The 18,934-nt window shown below is 46.7% G+C and overlaps 1 protein-coding gene and 1 long non-coding RNA gene across 8 annotated transcripts in view; both read left to right on the top strand.

Annotated features, from left to right (window-relative positions):
• Nucleotides 1-18,934, top strand: part of LOC119458726 (NAD-dependent protein deacetylase sirtuin-2) — a 419,041-nt gene that overhangs the window by 394,804 nt on the left and 5,303 nt on the right. The window lies entirely within an intron of this gene.
• Nucleotides 10,641-13,342, top strand: LOC119458731 (uncharacterized). 2 transcript variants are annotated; one of them, XR_005193573.2, is made up of 3 exons: nt 10,646-11,311; nt 11,694-11,854; nt 13,110-13,342. It is a non-coding gene; the product is annotated as an uncharacterized LOC119458731 (long non-coding RNA). The 2 variants fall into 2 exon arrangements; XR_007468118.1 differs by having other exon boundaries at nt 10,641-11,854.

The following is an 18,934-nucleotide window of genomic DNA, read 5'->3' on the forward strand; positions in this document are numbered from 1 at the left end:
CTCTGACGCTGAACGAGGACGGCACCGATTCCATGGCCGCTGGCATCTGTGCGAAGTTCCGTCGGTGCAGTCGGATCAAAATGCGCTAAAATAGGGGAAGTCTTCAGGGCATCTATAAGTGCCGAAAAGGCAGCAGCTTGGGGTGAGCCCCATGTAAAAGCAACGTCTTTTTTGAGGAGCGCAGTAAGGGGACGCGCAATGTCGGCGAAATTACGAATAAAACGTCGGAAATAGGAGCACAATCCTATAAAACTGCGTACGTCTTTGGCCGAACAAGGTACAGGAAAATGCTTCACAGCGCGAACTTATTCAGGATCAGGCTGGACACCCGTCGCGTTGACGAGATGGCCAAGTACGTTTATTTCACGGCGTCCGAAACGGCATTTTGAGGTGTTGAGTTGGAGACCGGCATTGCGAAATACCTCGAGAATGGTGGAGAGGCGCTGAAGATGGCTGTCAAATGTTGGCGAAAAAACAATCACATCGTCAAGGTAGCACAAGCAGGTTGACCATTTCAAGCCACGAAGAAGCGAATCCATCATGCGCTCGAATGTGGCCGGCGCATTGCAAAGGCCGAAAGGCATCACTTGAAAGTGATAGAGGCCATCGGGACTTACGAATGCGGTTTTTTCGCGGTCCAGTGGGTCAACAGCAATCTGCCAATAACCTGAGCGAAGGTCAATAGATGAGAAATATTGGGCGCAGTGAAGACAGTCGAGTGCGTCGTCGATACGGGGCAAGGGATAGACGTCCTTTTTCGTGATCTTGTTGAGGTGTCGATAGTCAACACAAAATCGCCAGGTGTTGTCCTTTTTCTTGACCAGCACAACAGGAGTGGCCCAAGGACTCGAGGACGGTTCGATGATGTTCTTGGCCAGCATTTTATCGACTTCCTTTTGGATTATGGTGCATTCCGCAGCGGAAACGCGATAAGGGCGCCGGTGAACCGGTTGAGCATTACCGGTGTGGATGGAGTGCTGAACAACTGTTGTCTGGCCTAAAGGGCGATTTTCGAGATCAAAGATATCGGAATACGACAGCAAGACCCGGCGAAGATCTTCTGCTTGCGTATGCGAAAGGTCGGCTGATATCATTTTCTCGAAATTGGCACATAGCGACGAGGTGGCTGTGAGAGAGCCGGAAACAGTTCGAGGGCCTACAACGGCTAACACAGAAATCGCGCATTCTTGCAACGACGACATGGTGGCAAGCGCGATGCCAGCAGGTAGCACATGGGTAGAAAGACCAAAGTTCAAAAGCGGCAGGCAGGTTTTGTTGTCGCGTACGGTAACCACAGTGTGCGGGAGAACGACAGAGTGCATCAGGACCACGTCGAGAATCGGGGAAACAACGTATTCACCATCGCACACAGGAGGAGAGGGACTTAATGGGACGTACGTGGAGGCTTGCGGTGGCAGGTGGAGGAACTCGACAGAACATAAGCGGCTGGGAGTGTCCGATAGTACGTGGGCGTCGAAAGGGAGCTCCAGTTGAAGTACACCTGTGGAGCAGTCGATAAGGGCTGAGTGCGTCGAGAGAAAGTCTAGGCCGTGGATCATGTCGTGGGGACACTGCGCAAGCACGGCAAACAAACCAATGGTCTGATGGCCAGCAATGCACACTCGGGCGGTGCACATACCAAGAACGGCAGACGAGCTGCCATCAGCGACCCGTACTGTGCTCTGAATTGCGGGCGTAATCACTTTGCAGAGCTGAGTACCGAGAGCAGCGCTCATTATTGAAATCTGCGCTCCGGTGTCTATGAGGGCCGTAACGGTGACGTCGTCCACTTGAATGTCCAGAAGGTTTCGGCGCGTAGGTACAGTCAACAGAGGATTTGTATATCAGGTCACTGATGCAGCGTCACCTCCGGGAGCTGCACGACTTAGTTTTCCGGAGCGTAGGTGCCAGGCCGTGCAGGGGACGATGACCGGTATGGTCGCGGCGATCGAGATCGACGGCCTTGTGGGGACGGTGAGCGGCTAAACCTGGAGTGTGGAACGGCGGCATCGGAAGCATGTGGATCAGAGCGAGGGGAAAACCGTCGAATGTTGCGTCCAGGACAACACCAAGATCCAGTGCTCCAGTTTGAAGGCGACGACCAGCTACTCCAGCAGTGACGGGCAATGTGTCCAACACGAGAGCAGTTGAAACATATGGGTCTGCCGTCCTCCAGTCAGCCGGGTTTCTGTAGCGCGAAGGGTAGACCTGGTTCTGGGTGACATTTGCAGGGGTACGTTCGGATGTACGAATGGAACAGACGGCCGATGATAATCCCATGTTCGCGAACTCCTGGCGGACGACTGCTTTTATGAGTGACACGGTGGGCAGGTTGGCTTACTGAACGTCTGGAAGAACGGCCGTAGGAGCTAGAGCTTCAAGTTCGCGGCGGACAATACGCGTTACATCTTTTGATGCTGTAGCCGGTACAGGTGTCGGTGGGTCTTCGCATGATAATGTGGCGGCAGTGTTAGGTAGCCGAAGGAACTGGCGGGTGATGCGGCGACTCTTCGCTTGTTCAAAGCGCTGGCATTCCTTAACTATGGTGTCGACCTTCGTACAGTCCTTACACACCAGTAGATTAAACGCGTCATCGGCTATTCCTTTCAAAATATGCGATATCTTGTCATCTTCGGCCATTTGTGCGTGAACTTTTCGACAAAGCCTAGGACGTCCTGTATGTACGAAATGTACGATTCACTGGTCGTCTGGATACGAGATCCCAACTCCTTTTTAGCGGCCTGCTGTCGGGCAAATGATCTGCCGAACAACTCACGCAGCTTCGCCTTGCAAGCGTCCCAACTTGTAAGATCTTCTTCATGCGTCTGGTACCACACGCGTGCCGTCCCTTTCAGATAGAATATCGCGTTGGCTAACATAACCGTGGGGTCCCACCTGTTGCGGTTGCTGACGCGTTCGTACATGTCGATCCAGTCTTCGACATCCAAGCCATCTGTGCCAGAAAAGGTTCCCGGGTCTTGTGGGTACGAAATAATCACAGGAGCCGGTGGCTGCTGCACCGTCTACACTTCACTGGTCATCGCGGAGCAACCAAGACGGCGACCGCTTCGAAGTTCCGTGCTTGGTTGACGGAGCCGGCACGTTGACAGGTTTACCCCGCACCTCCACCAAAGATGTTACGGAGATAACGTTTATTTAGGGAGTATGGCTATATACAAGGTTTGGACAAGCAGCAGCGACGGATGCAAGGCTGTCGTGCGCCTCTGGCCACTTCGTCGCCGTCGTCTTCGTCCGACCGACAGTAGCAGCCCCTTCACTGTCTCGTGGCAATATTACTGGCGTGAGATGTACATCTTCATGTGCCAATTTATTCGTGTCAACGAAGAAAAAAAACCCTCATCCTTGACCGGTTCTCTACAGCCGCTTCTGTGCCCTGCATTACCGTTCGACCGTGTTGGCATTGATCAGTATGGACCCCTGCCATTCTCTACTGCAGGCAACCGGTGGGTTATCGTTGCCATCAACCACCTCACACGGTACGATGAAACTGCTGCTCTGACCACCGCCACAGCACAGGACATTGCACCCTTTTTTCTTAACTGGTTTATGCTTCGACATGGTCCTCTGCGCAAACTCCTGAGCGACCACGCTGTGTCTTTCTATCTGACGTGGTTGAAGCCCTGTTTCATCAGTGCCATCTTGTCTGTCGCACCAGCACGGCCTACCACCCTCTTACGATGCCTCAAACTGCCTCACTAAGCGGTTTAATCGGACTTTGGACAACATGCTTGTGACCCATATTGCATCCTGTCAGGCGAACTGGGATTTGGTTCTCCCCTTTGCTACTTACGCCTACAACACTTCCACGCAAGTCACAGCCAGTTCTTCTCCATTCTTCCTACTGTACGGTTGTCAACCGTGTCTTACCATAGACCAGGCCCGTAGCCATCCTAGGGGCCCAGGCCCCCCCCCCCCCCCCATCCCCGAAATTTTGATATTTACCGAAAATAATTACTGCAAAACAGGTGCTTTACTCAAATAGCCAAGGCCTTCAGAAAGTGCCCCCCCCCCCAAAAAAAAAAAAATATTCCTGGCTACGGGCCTGGCATAGACAACCTTACTGCCCTACATTGCCAATGCGTCCGATTATGCACCCATTTCCGAAGCTACCCGATATGCCGAAGAATGTCGTCAACTGGCCAGGCATTTCACTACAACCAACCAGCAGCGCCAGAAACAGATCTGGGACGACCACTCTCCCTCCGCAACTATCCTTCCCGGAACACTCGTCTGGTTGCACGTCCCACCCAGTGCTCCTGGTCTGTCTTCCAAACTGCTCCCCAAGTATGATGGGCCATACCGCGTGGTCGAGCGCACATCTCCTGTCAGCTACGCTGTCAAGCCTCTTACGCCGCCTTCGTTGACGATCTGACGATCTTCGCTGCCGTAGACGCGAGATCGTTCATGTAGACCACCTCAAGTCCTACTTCAACCCTCCTGTGCCCACCTCTTAGAAAGCCAGGATGGCTCATGCTTATTGCACAGGGCAATTGTAATGAAGAGGAGGACAGCCGAAGCACAAGCAGGATCGCCAACGCAGTGAGTGAGACAGTGCTTGACCTGATCCAGTGCTGAGGACCCTTCTTGATTCACGGCCTACGTCCAATAAACCTCTTTTCACATATTATATTGCGTGTGCAGCCAGTTACTGGCACTTTATTATTAATGCAAAAGCATTATATAGTTCATCAGCTGGAAAATCTGGCGTTACCGTGACCACGATGGTCCAAAAAGTCAAGTGAATCCAAGTGAGCTAATCGAGGCAGGTGATGTCATCAGTTAAGGCAAAGTTAATAATGGCAGAATGAATTAAGGCAGGTTTAATTAAGGTAGAGTTCATTACGGCACTCAAACCCACAACCATTGGTGGGAGTCGAACCAACAACCTTTGGTGTTAATTAAGCCGAAGGTATTTAAGGCAAGAACTAAGAATTAAGGCACTCTTTGGTGGGAGTCGCTCACAGCCTTTGGTGTTAAGGCACTCGTGCAGTGGTCACAATGCTTTCGCATTCATCCACGTAGGGATTCATTCCTTGAATTTTTCCTTCCTTGCAGTCAGTAGTGAGCACAAGAACTCGCGTATTCGTGTGTGACATTGCTGAAGGGGGTACCACTTCTGTTAGGAATGACTGAACATGCTTCGCGTATAGCTGAGTGTGACCATCGCACAATTATAGCAGTTCAAGCACCCACACATTGTGCAAAAGAAAGAAAAAAATTCAAGTGAGGCATTGACGTATGTGCAACCCTATTTCTGCGCACGCTAGTCATACGCTACTTTTTCTTTTCATGGTCACAAGAACTCGAATACGGCTCATTCTTGTGCATGAAAAACACTGGACACAGAAACCGTCAAGTTCCATGAAGTCTTGTTTATTTGCTGTAATGGGAAAATCACAGCATAGCTTACAAAGTCAACAGGTGCGCCAAAACGCTTTCTGCTTACCTTTCTTTCATTTTCAAAATGCAGTTTTGGGTAGGGTTGGACCTCCATTCACTTTCCGCCTGGAAAGTGAACCAAGCAGGCCCAAAATAAAGACACCGAAAGGTCGTAAACAGCACTACAGTCGAACCCGCTTATAACAATCCCAGATATAACGATCTATCGGTTATAATGACCACATTTCAGTGCATTTACGATTTTCCGACTCTGTCTTTTGAAACTGCTTCCAGGTATAACGAACATTTTTTAAATCGCCCTACTGTTACAACGAACGCTTCGAGCATGGTCACAGTAAAAATAGGCCACACACGAAGTAAGTACCAAAGCACGGAAGCGTGCGCCCCACTCCAGTCCAACCACGATCATGATATGGCCTTTGAGATGAGCAAGCGACCGCTGCATGCGGATTTCAGAAGCAGCGACGAAGGTCACGCACTTTCAAGGCATGCCTCCAGGGAGGAGGTGTACAGCATCTACAGCATAAATAGCATGGCACGGGGCATGCACCGGTGCGATATCGGATGCCACGACGGTGTCGCTTTCGTTTTTGCCTAATTGTCCATGCGGCATTATGCCTGTTTCAACAATTTGGGACGATTATCTTTGTCCTTAAACAGAACAGCCACTCAAGCATTCCTGTCAATGCCACCCCAGTCGGCGAGAATGCTGCACCACGCTTTGTCGCCACATACTTTCGTTAAGGCTCGGCGTTACTACGCCATTAGGAGGTCACAGTTCGACAGCACTTCGTTTGCATGTTGCCAATTGCTGATAATGGTTCAAGTGACGTCTCAAACACATGAATGAAATTATGAGTAGAAGCAAGTTCAAAATGATTATGGAAGGTACGAACCGGTGCCTTGGGGGCCGCATGTGCCAGTACGCCATCAATTTCTTTATCAATAGAAGAGATTACCTCTGTTCACGTTGAATGTTATTCAATCAGTGTGGCCACAAAAGTGTCTGTGTGTCGTTTTCCTGGTTTTCTTCATATTTGCCAAGCAATGTACACGTGTCTTATGATGTTTTGGGGAGTATAAGTAAGTCTGGGAGAACTGGAAATAAATCTGTTGTTGTTGAAAGTTAGCACTGGGTGTTTGTCTAATGTGCCTTTCCATGCCCCTCATTCTGCCTGCACTACAAGGAAGTACACGAACAAAAAAGAAAGCTATGACCATTCTAAGGTGCAATTGACCATTCATAACCAGTGACGATGTCTAGGCGACCGAAAAAGAGAACAAGAGAAAAACATGTACAGAGAATACAAGTAGTATGAAGTAACAACATATTCGAATGAGAATGTCAGAGTAATTTAATGAATGTCTGATGAGCACGCAGGCTTTCACCTTCATCCTCTTTAGCATATGCTGAACTGACTGTCAACTTCTGACTTTCGAACATTGTATTTTTTTTTACTCGAAGCTAAATAAATAACGTAATTTTACAGCTCTTAAGTGGCTGACACGCAGTCCTTATGCCAAGACCCATGATGTTCGAGACCTTCGCAGAATGGCAGAATGCCGCAGTAGTTTCCCAAGTTTACACTCCTGGCCAACTAGAATGCTTCAGTCTCTTGTGCAGAATACAGTCATGTCCTGCTGGTAGTAAAATATATCACAAGCTCTCGAATAAAAAATGGCGGCTGCACTTGCAGTCTTGAAATGTACGCTGCGTTTCGTTCTTTAGATGGACGTACGTTTTTATCACTCGTTTAGAGCTAGGTGTGGGAACGCACTGGCAACAAAAATGACACTGAAAATCTGGTTTTGGGGCAAAAGTGCTGCCGATTTGTACCTGCTGATGCCAGATTTATTGTGGGTAATTTCAGAGCGTTCTTAAGGGCGAGTCCATATATAACGAACTATGGATATAACGACCACTTTTCTATCGAGTTGGTTATAAACGGGTACAACTGTATTATGCTGTTACTGTGGGCCTGCAATGCGGGAAGGCAATTCACACACTATCGCGTAGTTCACAAGAAATCGAATACCCACCCAAGCAAGCTTGCTGGGCATGAAGTCTTTTCTTTTTAAAGCCAATCCTATGCAGTCGAACTCACTTATAACTTTCAAAATTCAAGTGCCACGAAAATTCCATTGTTATAACCGTTAATTGTTATAACTGGGTTCCATGAAAAAAATTCACAATAAAGGGATGACAGCTATTGTGGGAAAACTATAATTGTGGGGAGGCCAGTGCCCCTCCCTACCACCTTCCTCCATCAGGCTGCTAATTGTGTTGACTCGTTTAACTGTTTAACTCTGTTTCCTGCGCACTCCGATCGCGTGTAACAAGCCGTGGCTGTCGGCGTTCAAGAATGGCACTGCTATAACAACTGCAAATCAGGGTCACGGGCGGCAAGTGATATGCGAACTCCGCCGAGGCATCGCTTTAGTGGCCTCAAAAGGGGCCTTTTAAAAAATGTGACAAGATTACCATGGCAGCCCCTCAGCTTGAGAAGTCCAGAAGAAACGCTAGGACAAGATCGCCACGAGCATCTCGCCAAGTACTTCTCATTGGCTTGCATGAGAAAACTATGACCGTCAGGCTTGCTTGGTTTGCGCGAAGTGCAGCGGAATGTTCCTCACAAAAACGAAGCCCTGGAGGGACTGAATAATCTGCAGGGCCTCCTGCGAGGACAACGTTGAGGCAGCCTGCCCTACCACGTCATCGCTGCTGTCGTCACTATTCGATACAAGCACGTTCGCGACAATCACCTCATCGGTTAAAGCACTTCGTTTCCAAATCTTGTGGGGTCTCGCACATGCTCTTGGGACAAAGGAATGACAACACAGTAGTGCAAACAATCACATGGGCATTTATTGCGCCTTTCGTACACCAATGCACACTAGCCGAATTACTACCAATAGAACATTCACATGGGCGCGCGACAAATCAAGGAAGTCTGACTCACCGCGACCGGATAGCGAGCGAATATGTTCACCCCATGCCATGATACCATTGCCTAGTCATTCACGTGTACGGTCACGTGAACGGTGGTGCGCTCGAGCGATCCGTGTTCGTCCATACCGGTGTCCTGCTCCGAGCCACGCGAGATGTCTCGCGAAGCGTGGATCGGCGCACACGCGGGACGTCCGCGTCGCTCACCGATCCCAACCCAAAGAGAGAGTGCCTTCGACCTTTTTCTCCCAAGTCACCCCTCCATTCGGTGGCGTTAGCATCGCGACACTCGCGCCATCTCTCGCAACGCGTCGCAACCACTACAACCGCCTCCGGCGCCCCCCCACGTGGTGAAGCTGGACCACAGGAGACGCGTGAGAGTCGCGCATCCCCACATCCCCCCAACCTAAATCACGACCCATACTCCGGCGAAACATGTCACAAGGTCTATCAACACGCGCGTCGCGAACAAAAGTTAGTACATGCGACAGTGGCGCCGCCGAGGAAATGTCCACACGTTATCCACAACATGCGAGCCGACATTGTCTCTGGGGTTCACCGCTGGCGTCCGTTGGTCACAGCACCAGCTCTGCAGATTCGATGGCACGACTCCAGCACAAGACTCCGGAAACGGCGACGCAGAAGTCGGCACGAGCAAGCGTCGCTCGCGCCGACGCGCCCTGCTGGCGAGAGCCGCTGTAGCCGTTGGTGACTGCCGGCTGTTTTCCCAGCCGCCGAGGGTAGTGAGCCAGACACATGCGGCCGCCGAAATCGCTGCGCCGAACTGGCCACAGGCATCTGCATCACCTGGGGTAGCTCGATTGTAGTCCGGGGCAGCAGCACTGACGATGTGCAGGTGACAGCAAATGAGGGGTGACTCTGCAAAAGTCGGCTACAAGCCTTCCTGACTCGGCTTGACCCAGCTTGACAAGGCTAGTGCTAAGTTAAGCTCCAAATTAGACGTCTTTTGTATAGCTTATATGTCTAGTCTTGAAGACTTCTGCTGTAAGACCTGGTGGAGACGTACAGGCTCTGGTACACGTTTTTAAAGTCAATCTCCAAGTCTTGCAAGCAAAACTTGCGCACATTTTTACTACCAGCTTGCAACAATTCCTTCGACAGCACCATCAGTGGAATGATTACATCGTTATGGTATCATCATATAACAGCTCTCCGCACAAAACAGTGTATTACCAGCGTACTGCAAGGTTTATGCTTGAGTTGATTTCGCATAGGCCGCTAGTTAGACGGTTACACCGCGCGTACCAAGTATCAGCCATTGAGGAAGGTACCTTCCTCCATGGCCAATTCAAACCTACCGCGTCAGCTCAAACTGAAAGCCGCGCCATAGTTTCGTGTGCCCGTGATGGCAATACAACAAAACCTTTCAATAAAATGTGTGCCGTTATTACACAATTCGTAAAAGCTTTAATAAAACATTTTGAACGAAGTTTCACAGGCTAGTATAACATGGTGCGGCACAACAGTTGGTGCGCTACTATGGCTTGGCCGCTTCCAACGCTAGCTCCCGCGCCTGCCATGCTGCCGTTGCCGTGCATTGTCTCCGTTCGCGCATGACCGCGCGCCCGCACTTTGCAAAGGATTCAACGGGTCGCTTTCATGCGCACATCGCATTCTCTGTGTGTTCCTGCGTTGATGGCTCAGCTTCGTTTTGGTAAGTGGTTAAAGTTTTTCTCTCTTTAGAAAGCTCTGTCACACGATTGTAGCACCATGACCCTCTTGGTTGATTGTTTCTCATGCAATGGCTGTTGTTTCGAATTTCCTCGCGGCACGTCCGATGTCACGGACACTATATATAAGCTCGTCAGGTTGGGATTACATTTTGGTTGGTGTGGGATCACTCACTGCCGTTAGCATCGACTGACTGCGCTAAAATTGTTACATCGGGAACCACTTCTCGCGGAATCGTCGCCTAGTTTCCTCGTGGTCGAAAGTTGCGAATGTTTTAAGCTGGTGCTGTAATTATATAAACGCGAGCTATGCCGCTTATTGACTTATATTACTTCGTTGATGGTCTTAGAACTGCATCACTATGCAAATAATATATCTGCCTCCCCGACTGATTGCATCGAGACGTAAGCACGTGCGTTTTATATACGTCCGCTGCATTCAGTTTGTGAAGAACAAATGCAAAGCAACAACAGCTTGATTTGGGCGAGTTCGTACATACTGAATAACGTAGGTACAGCGCAACAACTTTTGTAAGGAAACGGATACGCTGTACCAGCGTTTTCCTGTCTAATTGTTTCCTTCCAAAAATTGTTGCGCTGTACCTACGTTATCCAAAAGCAAAGCGGCGCACAAAAACAAAATGGGACTTTGTGCAAACTCCCTTGTTGTTCGTTGTATAAGATACGCTTTGATTCATTTTTTGTAGTACCCAAGGCCTTGAACAGCAAAAGTATGACAGCCTGCCCAATGCAAGCACTTCTATGGATGAATGCTACCCGTAGTGCAGTGAGGCCTTGATTTCAGCGAAGAATACCAACCATAGTGACATAATCTTGAGCCAGGTTGCACCTCAGATAGGGAATGATGGCACTAGTTCCCAAAAGCTTGGATGGGACTTGAAGTACTTACTTACAACGAGCAGAGCAGGATCGAACATGTGCAGCTATATAGGAGTATACTCATGCATGTAGAAGTTGCATCGTGCAACATGTTATTAGCTACCGTCCAAGCTGTCAAAGTGTGCATGGCTCTTGTCTATCTTTTCTAGGTGCTTTCAGACATTCACATACTAATCACAGACATGGGAAGACTATAAGACGTCAAGATGAAAGGCTCCTAGCAGCTCTCAGTGTTCCCAACGAAACTGGCAGAATGGCAGTGGCTGATTACAAGCTGCCTTTGGTGAACAAAAAAAACGTGACCACATTAGAATCCGAGCAGAGCTCCAATCCTGCATTCTGATGACACCTTGTAAGTAAAAGCTTTATTAATTGACTACATGAGCACATTTTTATAATAACTCGTGCCAGGTGTAACTAATGCCTTTTATATGCATGTTAAATTGACTTCATTGTTTTATTGAAATTGTGTGGCTTCATGTTTTTGAGTTGTATATGCAGTAGTTTCAGTTAAGACTTTTTTTATACTATGGCTGTTTACATCTTGGCAGTTTTTGTGTGTAAATATTGCTGCAGTAATTTCTCTGGAATGCATAATCATCTAGTGTCATCTGCCTTACCTTTTCTGCGGATTTAATACCCGCCTTCATGCAGCCACTGTAATATCCACAGTGTGTATATTTGGTGTTTTCGGCTTTGAATCCCTTTTGTTCTCTTCCAAATTTTTTTTTCAGACACAACGGCTCTCTCTTATGGGGAGCTGGTACTTAAGAAGCTTTACTGCGGGCATCCTACCCACTATTTTCAGACTGTTTTGGTGGAAACTTAAGCTAGACTCTTCGCCAGCGGCGGAAAAAGAGCTTCAGGGACGTGCATGTCTACAGTGTCATGGAAGGTAAGATTAGAGGGCTGCTGTTTGACTTGGCCTAGAGATAAAGTGCAGTGACTCTTACTCACAAAATACATGCTGTTTTGAATGAAAAAAAATAAATAAAAACATGAACACATTTGAAAAAAAATATCCATCCAGTGTAGCTAAGTCGGGTGGACATCTTTTTCTTTTATAAGCCTTTCTCCCCCTTGCAGTTCCATAGAAGTGATGTTCCACAAATTTTATTTACGAGTTGCAAATCTGTTCGTATGTAGCAATGGTTCGGATATCAGCCACAACTGCTGATACCGTGTACACGTGCTACTTGCACTGTTTGACTAGATGGTTTGGTATTCCAGAAGCTATTCATAGCAATACCACGTGGGAAAATGTGATGACCGATGCCATTCACCAAGCAGCAACTGCCTGGTTGAAGAATTGCAGTTTGCGAGCGGATAAAAAGCCAGCACGTTATGTTAAGCTTAGTGTTCAGGTAATTTCATATAGAAATTTAAGATATACTTACGTTTTTAACTGAGTCAGCATCATGTAGCATGTTTACATCTCATTAAAATCGACTGTTGGTTCTAGATCAGAAGTGCATAGTATGGGATTAACATTTTGTCTTGGCGTTCTAAACTCTACTTATATCAGTCTGTTCTCAATCGCCAGATAACTTCCAATGACCATCTATGCATGATGTTGTGACATCATGCTTTAGTGTGGCCATAGGGAAACTTGTATACATTCTGAAGAATTTTACTTTAGACAATAAATTCTGGGAACCCCAAGTAGAGTTGGCGTTCAGGGCCACTTGCTTACATGAAGCAGTGTAAAAGAAAGATATAAATATTTACTTCCAGGCAGCAAAAGAACATGGGAGATGCTTTAGGTGAACGTGAAAAGGCATTTTAAATTATAGAATGAATTATACCTGTCTTCTGGCACTATGCTTATGCCTGCAGATTTTAAGCAGTTTTTTATGTGTTGTATTTGTTTCTTTTATGCCATTGTTCAGTCTTGTGGGGACAGCCACTGAAAGGCCAGGCTTAAAACAAGTATAACTATGCATCATGAGTGCATCAGTTCTATAATGTTTGAAAGTGGTGTGCGCATTACATGCCCTTAACAGTAGTCACCGAGAGAAAACAAAGTGTATTCGCTAATTTTTCTAATATGTAGAGATTATTTCTTAGTCATGTTTATGCTAAGCATTTGGCTTTTACTGGCCTTACTATAAGTGAGTCTGGTCTTTTTTTCCTTTTTTCGACTGGCGCAGATGCATCAAAGGATACTGGGCCTGCCGCCAGCTGACATGCCTTTCTTCCTCCTTAGTTCTGTTAAGATATGGGTTCAGTTTTTCTAGACATGCAATCCATAATATATGCAGTCTAGTCAATCAGTGCACGGCATTACATGCCATTCATTTCCTATGTATATATTTAGTCAGAATCAAAGCAGGACAAGCACATGTACATAATTTGCAAGAATAAAATTTTGTTTTTTGCTAATTTTGCTGCCTCTTTAACATTGTTATGAAATGCTGGCTACAGAAGAGGCATTTTACAAGATGTCTTTTCAATGTGCCTCATTCAACACCCTTGTGTGCTGCATGAATTTTGCTTGTGTTAGCAGTATACCCAAATTAATTGTGCGCTAATGCAGATCACTGGTACTGCTATTGTTTTCTTGGAACCAGTGGTGCGATTCAGGATTTCTAGGAAATGTACATATATTGAATGCGACTGGCTTTAACTTCAAAATAAAAACACGCAAAGCTACTAAGCTGAAAAAATTTCAGTATTATGTGCTAAAGGCATGCTTTTCCAAAGGCATAAATATTAAAGGCTGCATAGATTCCATAGTTTGGTAATGAAATCTGTCAAGGTATAATAGTGAGAGCCCATCTGTGACATGCAAACATGTATACATACATATGCCAACAATGTCATTTATGCACTGAAATAACATTCTTCCGAAGTGAATAGACTCGCAAGAACATTAATACACTTTGCAAGTGAACAGCACTGTAGAAATTGCATGTCGCACACGGCCTCTCAACATTATACCTTCACAGATTTTATTACAAACTGTGAAATCTATGTGGCTCCTTTTAATATTTATGCCTTTGCAAAAGCATGCATTTAGACCATTATACTGAACTTTTTCAGCTTAGTAGCTTTGGTGTGTTTTAGTTTTGAAGTTAAAGCCAGTCACATTCAATATATCTACATTGGTTAGAAATCCTGAATCACAAGACTGGTTAGAAGAAAAGCATATCAGGACCAGCGATCTGCATTAGTGCATGGTTAACATATGCATTATTTAACCTTTTTTTTTTGCAAGGTGGATTGCATAATTTCTCCGGCAAGCAAAATAATCCTTTATACGAAAGTTCTACAGATAGTCTAACGAACAGCTTGCCAAGACTTCCCCAAGACGAATACGGAGGGAGCATTAGCTTGGCTTCAGGAGTGCTTGTGGAGTTCTAAGGCTACTACTCGGCTTGTAGAAGCCGGATAGTAGACAACCTCTTGGCTTGAACAAGCCCAAATGTAGACGTCTTCTAGATGGGTTTGTGCTACCTGGGAAAGTAGTGCAAGGGAGAGGAATTCGGCATACGCATCGCCCACATGGTACGATGTTCAATTCGGCTAGCGAAATTTCGGACGGCATTTCAGATGCTAAGTTCATGTGAACAAAGCTTGCTTTCTTGAGTTGAACAAGTAATTTCAATTCATGCGAGGCTAACTAGAATGAGGGAAGCAAAGTTCAACTTCAACACCACGGTCCACCAGGTTGTGTCCCCCCACGTGTGACAGGCAGCTTCGTAAAGCCTTTGGCCTAATGCGTCGCTACCCTGACAACGACCGGCATCAAAAAAACAAAAACGTCACCCAAAATGGCACAACAGGCAGCCGCAAGGAGACGTTAGCTCTGTGAGGTGGTCCTACCCCGCTCGGTGAACACAGCATCCGAGTTGACGGCGCCCACCGTCCCAGACAGTGTCAGAGCGCCTGATGCCAGGCCGCAATACAAGTCAGCCCGTAGCGGCACCCGTGGCCCGCGGCCACCCGGCTCCCTGAGCCGCGACTTCCGAAGTCAAAGAGATAGAAGAAGCTATTTACATAAGAAATTCGGACCACCCACGAGGCTTCCGTACTCACTCACTTCAGGCTTGCCAATGAATGCTCCGCGGGCGCTAGGCCTCGCTCTCGCAGGATGCAGACCACGTGGCTCTCGTACCGACGAGTGTACTTCATCAAAACACTCGCGAAAAGGATTAGCGTGTTGAAAAGTTGAAACACGCTACAGCAACCATCGCCTTGCTCAAGAAAGCACGCCGCCGACGCTAGCGATCAAAATCTACGCTAGGAATACGCTTCGGTTCAAAGAAAGGTTGTCTCGAACCGAACAAAACTCAAAATTATCATCCGATGTTCCAAGAGGTCCACGTTGGGCAGCCAGATGTTGGGTCTCACACATGCTCTTGGGACAAAGGAACGACAGCACAGTAGTGCAAACAATCACATGGGCATTTATTGCACATTTCTTACACCAATGCACACTAGTCGAATTACTACCAATAGAACATTCACATGGGCGCGCGACAAATCAAGTAAGTCCGACTCACCGCGACCGAATAGCGAGCGAATATGTTCACCCCATGCTATGATACCATCGCCTAGTCTTTCACGTGTACGGTCAATGCTAACAGTGGCGCACTCGAGCGATCCGTGTTCGTCCATACCGGTGTCCTGCTCCGAGCCACGCGAGACATCTCGTGAAGTTTTTTTTTCTTGAGCAAAATTCAATATGGCCGCTTTTTACCGGTCGCGTACGCTGGTACGCGTCGCGCTCGCCCGATTGGCGTTGCGGCACGCCTCATTGCCTTGGCTGCCGCGTAGTTTTCGCGTTCTAATTCCCAGGAGACTAAATAGCCTACACTGACACCCATAAAAACAAGCCACAAGTGAGTGAACGGAAAGTGCGACTTTATTGGCAGAAGACAAGCAGTGCACCTTCTCATACAAGAGCAGAATTAAAAATTGCATGTCGAGATACGCTGCAATCATAAACGCGAGCTCGTAAACGGCTCAATTTCGTCGTCGCACATGGCATTCTGGTAACGAGCGACAACCAGTAGTGCGAGCAGATTGAACAGTGTCCCACCTATTTGCACCGACAGTCACCATTGAACATTAGCAACTTGCATTTCGAAGCAATCAGGTGGTGCAGGCATCTACTGCCCCAGTCAACACAGCAACATGGACTACCCAGCATTTTAGCATTAACTCCTTTCCAACCTGCACGTTTCTTTTCTTTGGAGGGCCGCTAATGTATGGCTCACACTTGGTGCCTCCATTTGTCTCAGTATGGACAAGTCGGTTTTGTGGGCATCACCTTCGGCAGCCACTTTTGCGGGCCATTCCACCTAGGTGGCTATCAACTTCATACACCTCAGATCATGTAAGCACGTATGCTGGTCTATGTTGATGCCAAATTGCAGCTGACGAAGGCCAAAAGCAAAATTTGCACATGGCTACAGCAGGAAAGGACAGAACGGGGAGCACCAATCACGGTGCGTGTAAATTGGGAGTCTATGTTGCTGTGCAGACTGCAGGAGCAGGTGCTTACCTCGAGAGACTGCTTCCCAATGCAACTCACCAGGTCCCCACATCCGAGAAACGTAACACGGCGACTACGACCAAGTGGGACCAGCAGCGAAACCAGACTCTGTAATCAATCACTTCAGTGTAGCACAAGGTACACTGAAGGTTATCGAACAAGGCAAGGCTACACCCAGGCTATTGAGCAAGAAGAGCACTGCGGAATGAGAGTAGGAATTAAATATGGCAATCAGGAAGCTTGTGTTCATGAAAGAAGCCACTCAGCTCTGCAAGCACTGCAAGGCCAAAAACATTAAGAAAAGTCAAATGCAGCACACGGTGCTGCATCAGCTATTTCTGAAGAGGAATTGCACATGGCAGCATACACTAAGAAATATTGCTACAGATATGGTATGCTACTAGACAGTAAATGGTATTAAGTATGAGCACAGAATCGGTTGACCTTCATGTTTGGATGAGGAAGAAGAATTATCCCTAGCAAGAGTGGGGAATGAAAAAGCTTGCATTTATAGAAAAAAACGTATACTTGGCACAAATGAAATTTGACATGACCAGGAAGCTGATTAAGGAAGGGCAAACTGATGGAACTCTTTTGGCCAGCATCGTCCGTGCTTGTCCAATGGTTGCAGGTGTATCTCACCATGAAGAATTTCTAGAAAGTCTTTGTTGAGGTACCTGGATGACTCGGCTAATATCCGTGCTGGTGGCATGATGGCTGAGGCTCTTTTCAGTTTTGACAGTCCTCCGTAGACTTGATATCTCATCCAAGTACGCTGCATCCGCTTCTTTGCTTGTGATGTAAAATCCATGTAAATTCGGCTCCAGCCCCTTCCTGTCAGGTTAGATGGGGGCTCCTGTGATGAGGACCATGGTGTGCTTGGTGCAGATTCTGTTGGGGCAGAACAGTAACACATGAGATACAGCACAGATTAGCCAAACTCATGTAGTGCTTTCTTTTATGTTTGAACCAATCATGCTCAACCGTAAATGTGGAAAGACATTCATATCATCTGCTACAAAGAAATGACATATATCTCAAGACTAGTGAGCCAATACAGTATAAATCAAGCATATTTATTTCTGAACTTTGTGTTGTTTACCTTGTAGTAACAGCCAAAGTCCACAAAATGGCCTTGTTGTAGCAGGAAGTAGCTTGTCTTTGGTGTATGGAGTGCTGCTTTGCAGTGGTGCCATCCTCTCTACTGCATGTCTGGAACAGAAATTTTGATCACATCAGAAATTTAAAAAGCACAATTTTGCTATATGAAATGCAAGAAGGCGTGACATATATATTGTAATGGTTTTAGACTGCAGAACACATGGAACTGTACACTTTGTTCTAGGGTGCTTAAGCAACATGTTAATTAAATGAATATTGCTACCTGCATAACTACAGTGCATGTCAACAGTTGAAGTATTATTAGGATCACAAATGAGAGCATTTGTGCTCTCATTTATACACCAGAAGTTATCACGCTGCTGATTCCACAAGCAAATGCAAGACAAACATGAAGCTATTAGAACTGCTGCATTCCTTTTCTGCACGAACGTGATGCACCCCTTCATTACTGCAAAAATAAATGCCCTAAGGTAAATCAAACGGAACAGCAAGAACACTTGGAACCAACAAGTACGAAATATGGGTAAATGATCATGCGTGCAACTGTTTAATACTATAAATTCAGTACTTTTACTTCAATTTACCAAAGGGTTATCCGGTTTTGTGGACAAAAGAAGTTGCCGGCAGAATCGAAAAAAAAATGTATATATATATATATATATATATATATATATATGTATGTATGTATTGATAAGGCTACTCAGTCGTCTACGGCCACGGATACAACGAGATGAAAAATGTGACGGGCGTTCCGATATCGCTGCCTTTTTTTCATCATTGTGTTTGCATAATTAACGACGGCCGCGCAAGTAAACATAACTTCGGAAACAGCAACGGAGGGCCCTGACTGCCCATATGTAATGCAGGATCTAGTTCGTTAACTTGTCTCCGCCTGTAAGTTAACGAGACGAATATTACATTCTAGAAGCATCGATGTTAAGGGGAGACCCTGCTTTGACAAACTTTTTTCTTATTTCCGAGTCGATTTTGATGGAACTTGTGGAGTTTATGTATTTCCATCTGCTAATTTAAGATATTGACACGTATACATGTTTATCTTTCACCGGTGGCAGCTTTCCACCGGCTAACAAATGTTAAATGTTATTGCTCGGCGCAGGACGCGCCTGTATTGGAAGTTTCTAGAACGTTATTGATGCTTCTTTCCGTTGCCTGTTTTCACCGACGCTTATGTTATCTGATTGTATGACCGACGCGAATTGTCTAGAACTTTCTGAAAGACACGCGGGCATCAGGGATTAATCTGGAACCATCGATGACTCAGGTATAAAAGCCGACGCGCTTCGCCGCTGATCAGATTTTCGACGACCGCTGACTGTGTTCGCCGCTTTCGTT

This window comes from Dermacentor silvarum, chromosome 7 (genome assembly GCF_013339745.2).
Source record: "Dermacentor silvarum isolate Dsil-2018 chromosome 7, BIME_Dsil_1.4, whole genome shotgun sequence".
Taxonomy (NCBI): Eukaryota; Metazoa; Arthropoda; class Arachnida; order Ixodida; family Ixodidae; genus Dermacentor; species Dermacentor silvarum.